We start from the raw sequence: 5,386 nt of genomic DNA, 5'->3' as shown, positions 1-5,386 counted from the left end.
TATAAATATCCAGCAGCACTCATTGAAAAGACCATCTTTGTATCACAAACTTCAATGTTGTTCTTATCACAAAACTGATGAGTAAATATGTGGGAATCTATCTCTAACCACTATTGTGTTTCCTTAATCTACACATTTATCTTTGTGACAATATCACAAATTCACAATTACTGTACCTTTATATGTCTAATATATAGTAATACTAGAGACCTGGTGCATGAATTAGTGCATGGGTGGGGTCTGGCTAGTTTGCCCTGATCGGGGCCAATCAGGCCAGCCAGCCTGGGGAAAGGGCCGATTGGGGTGGTGGGGGTTGACAGGGGCAGGGCTGGCCTGGGGGAGGGGCCGCAGGTGGTTGGCCAGCAGACCCGCCCCTGGTCAAACTCCTGGACGAAGGTACAATTTGCATATTAGCCTTTTATTATATGGGATAATTAATCCATTTTTATTCTTCTTTAAAATTTCCTTGACTCATATAAATCTTTTGCATTTTCTTATAAATTTTAAAATTAGCTTGTTAATTTTCATTTAAAATATGCTCAATTTTTTATCAGGATTTTGTTTAATCGATAGCTTAATTTGGATGGGGTATAAGACCTTTAGTGTTGTAGTTTTCTATTGCTGCATAACACATTACCACAAACGTAGGGAATTAAAACAACACATTAATTATCTAATTTTCCAAAGTGCCAAGTCTGGGCATGGTATTTTGGGTTCTCTGCCCAGAGCCAAGGCTCACAAGGCTGCAGTCAAACTATTGGCGGGGTCTTATATCTGATCTGAGGCTCAGGGTCTGCTTCCAAGTATTTGTTCCCTTTTTCTTTCTGCATAAATCACTTTGACTAATTGTTGTGAAAATTATGGTAGCACGGCAATTTGACTACGTCCCACTCCAGATGTAAAATAAGTTGGGGTTAGGAAAAGGGATGTAAGACAGAAAAGGGAAGATGAAGAGACAGCTGAAGAGGAGGGTGAGAAGGAGGAAAGGAAGTTAGAGCAAGAAGAAATATATAAGTCCCGGGGAAGGCAGCCCTAAATTAAACACCTCTGGCCGGTAAAACCTGATGAAGATTTCTTAAATCTGCATTTGGTAAGTCAGGCCTGGAGGGAGGAATAGTTAAATAAATTGTACAGGACATACCCTCTAAGATAGGAGGGATAAGAAGATGGAGATGTTGGGAGGAAGGGAGAACCAGATTCCTGCTGGCTCTTTCTTACCACCTGGCCCTGTTCTTAGGTGAGTGTATGAGTGAGCAAGGTGGGTGGCGGATGTACTACAAGCACGGCAATTTGACTACGTCCCACTCCAGATGTAAAATAAGTTGGGGTTAGGAAAAGGGATGTAAGACAGAAAAGGGAAGATGAAGAGACAGCTGAAGAGGAGGGTGAGGAGGAAGAAAGGAAGTTAGAGCAACAAGAAATATATAAGTCCCGGGGAAGGCAGCCCTAAATTAAACACCTCTGGCCTGTAAAACCTGATGAAGATTTCTTAAATCTGCATTTGGTAAGTCAGGCCTGCAGGGAGGAATAGTTAAATAAATTGTACAGGACAACCTAGATATCCTCTAAGATAGGAGGGACAAGAAGATGGAGATGTTGGGAGGAAGGGAGAACCAGATTCCTGCTGGCTCTTTCTTACCACCTGGCCCTGTTCTTAGGTGAGTGTATGAGTGAGCAAGGTGGGTGGCGGATGTACTACAATGCTGTTTTGACCAAAAGTTCATCAACACTGGCTTTCCCCTGGGGTGAGTCCTGGCCCAAGGTCAGGAACACCTAATCCAGCTGGCTCCACCTCACAGTTTGTGCAGGTGAGAAACTGGCCCCAGTCTGTGTCAGCATCTGCATAAACTTAAAGGTGAAATTCACCTGTGTCTTGTAGGCTTGGACTGAGAATTTCTCCTTGATTCCTTTAATGTTGCTGAAGGCTTGACACTGGAGGTAAATGGAATTGACCGATCAACGCCTGTGGTGAAGTTTACTAGTACATAGGATTTGCTGTCTGTGTTGCCAATAGAAATACCTGGGGAAGAATATTGATTTCCAGGAAGACAGACTGTATGACTGATGGAGTAGCTGGCAGTCCAAGGCCTGATTGTCAGAGGGGCTGACAGACAGGCGTCAGAGGCACTCAACAGGTGGAACTGGATGTAGTCATCAGCCTCGATGTTCTTGAGGAGCTCTGGGGTCTCCTGGACTGTCGGTGTAAGGTGAATCCTGGAGTTGATTGTGGCTTGGATCATTGTGGGTATAACTTTACCTTGACCGCTGCATTAAACGTGGTAAGTGCCATGAATATCCTTACCAGCTCATTGGTTATGTGATTTATATCCAACTAACAGAGGCCTGGGTCAGAGGTCAGAAATCAGTATTTGTTTTTTGACTATGTGGAATGGAGGGCAGCTTACTTCTTTAAGATCAGAAGAGAGGATCTCTGATTTCTTCCTTCTTTGCTTCTACTGTAAATCCTCTTTAAAAGCTCATGTTGGACCCACCAAAGTTTAATAGAAGTGGTAATAGTGGCATTCTTGTTTTATTCCTGACCTAAGGGGGGAAATGTTAAATTCACCATTAAGTATGATGCTCACTATGGTTTTTTGGAAACTGTCCTTTACCAGTTGAGTAGGTTTACTTCCCTTTCATTGCAATTTGTGAAGAGTTTTTGTTTGTTTATCCTACTGAGTATTTAATATTATCAAATTCTTTTTCTGCATATATTAATATTATATTTTTATTCTTTATTCTTTTAATGTGGTTAATGATATTGATAACTTTTCTAATATTAAACCAACCATACTTTACTGAAATGCATTATTCATCATGATAATACATAATATATTTTATATCATACTTTATTTAATTTGCTAATGTTTATTCAAGGTTTTGCTTGCATGTCATGAGAGATATTGGCCTGTAATTTTTCTTTTTTATATTATCCTTGTCAGGTGTTGATATTGATATAATTGTAATAATCTGGTTATTAATGAACAGAAAAGAAATGAAGGAAAGGCATGCCATTTGTACAGCTTTGCCAGAATGCTATTAACACTCTTTAAATTTGTTTCCCGTAGACTGTTGGGGGAAGGGACTGGACAATGGACCCATGTGGCTCTCTACAAGGAGCTGCAAAAAAGCCACACAATCGATGAGCAGCGTACGGCCACGATCATGGAGGAGCTGGCGTACGCTCTGGCCTACTGCCATGAGAACAAGGGGTATTTAATATTATCAAATTCTTTTTCTGCATATATTAATATTATATTTTTATTCTTTATTCTTTTAATGTGGTTAATGATATTGATAACTTTTCTAATATTAAACCAACCATACTTTACTGAAATGCATTATTCATCATGATAATACATAATATATTTTATATCATACTTTATTTAATTTGCTAATGTTTATTCAAGGTTTTGCTTGCATGTCATGAGAGATATTGGCCTGTAATTTTTCTTTTTTATATTATCCTTGTCAGGTGTTGATATTGATATAATTGTAATAATCTGGTTATTAATGAACAGAAAAGAAATGAAGGAAAGGCATGCCATTTGTACAGCTTTGCCAGAATGCTCTAGATTAACACTCTTTAGATTTGTTTCCCGTAGGCTGTTGGAGGAAGAGACTGGACAACGCCCAGTAAGGTCTGGATGACATGGAAAGATGCTTATTTGTCAGTCACACCTGGGAACAAGTCAGGGGACAAAATAGGCGTGGCCACTGCAAACTCAAAAAGATGTGCTACTTAAACTCCTAAACAAAGGGCGTGCCCTTTCTTGTTCTGTTGTGCTCTTGGCACTCTCTAGAGACTCTTGTAGCAGGGACTACGCTCCCCTGCATTTGCCCACATTATATTCTCTCATGGCTATGTGAGACCCACAAAACAGACTAAAGGACTAAGTCTAGCCCAATGCTCTGCCAGACTCAGCTCCACCACAGAACAGAAACTCTGGACACTGGCTTTGCTTCTAGCTCCGCTGACCCCCAGAACACCTTTTCCAGGACTTTTTTTTTTAAAGACATGAAACTTGCCCTAGGCAGTTTGGCTCAGTGGATAGAGCGTAGGCCTAGGGACTGGAGGCTCCCTGGTTCGATTCTGGTCAAGGGCACATGCCAGGGTTGTGGGCTCGATCTTCAGTAGGGAACATGCAAAAGGCAGCTGATCAATGATTCTCTCTCATCATTGATGTTTCTATCTCTCTCTTTCCCTTCCTCTCTGAAATCAATATATATATATATATCTCCTGGGACTTTGCAAACCGAAGAATATAACTCTATGCAAATAAAAACCACTCATTCTCCGATATCAGTCAGAAAATTATTTTTCTCAAGATATCGCAAGAACCCCACTCCCACGAGTGATGGAGAAATTCCACCCATTCAATTCTCTGGCAACAATATCAGATTTATTCTGTCCTCACACATTGGGAAGTAGTCCCTCTTTTTATATTCCAATAAAATTTTGTTTTAATTGGTATTACTTCTTCCTAACATGCTTAGAAGAACTTACCAGTAAAGGCTGATATTTTATTTTTTTGTGAAGATTTTAAGTTACTGATTCAATTTCTTTTTTTAATATATTTTTATTGGTTTCAGAGAGGAAGAGAGAGAGAGAAATATCAATGATGAGACAGAATCATTGACCAGCTGCCTCCTGCATGCCCTGTACCAGGAATCGAGCCCACAACCTGGGCATGTGCCCGGACCGGGAATTGAACTGTGACCTTTTGGTTCATAGGTCAATGCTCAACCACTGAGCCATGCTGGCCAGGCCAGATTCAATTTCTTCAAAAGATTTGGACTGTTCAGACACTACTTTTATTGTCACTTTTGGTAAATTGTCTTAAAGAATGCTTTCTGTCATTTATTCTTTCTGTTTATTGTATAGTATTTTCAGCCCAGGCTTCCAGGCTTCTGGACTTCCCACTCCCACTCAACTACCAATGAGAGAGTACGTTAATTATTGACAAATTTTTTTGAAGCTGTTAGGTAAGTTTACCAACTATAGATGAATGATATATTTAATAATTTTTCATCTTTCTCATAACCAATTAATCATAAACAACAGTGAAAGAGTTTTTGTTTGTATTTTGTGTCTTTTCTAAAAAGTTTCTTTGTTTCTATAAATGTTGTTAGTGAAGTCTCAGTAACTGAAGTGAGAAAGCAAAACACTTAAAAGGGCTGAAGACTCTGCTGCATGCTACTCCATCCACTGCAATGTAGCTGCTGAGTGGTTATCTAAACAGCTCCTCAATAGCGGTTAATATAGCACAATGTGGCTATACTTCATAATAAAAGTAAGAGGGTGTTTTCATAACTTTATAAAAATAAGAGTTTTTTAACATTATTTAATGCCAAAATATCCTATATAATGTGAAAAATCAAAGTG

This window comes from Myotis brandtii, unplaced genomic scaffold (genome assembly GCF_000412655.1).
Source record: "Myotis brandtii unplaced genomic scaffold, ASM41265v1 scaffold82, whole genome shotgun sequence".
NCBI classification, from domain to species: Eukaryota; Metazoa; Chordata; class Mammalia; order Chiroptera; family Vespertilionidae; genus Myotis; species Myotis brandtii.
Note: the sequence above shows the minus strand (reverse complement) of the source record.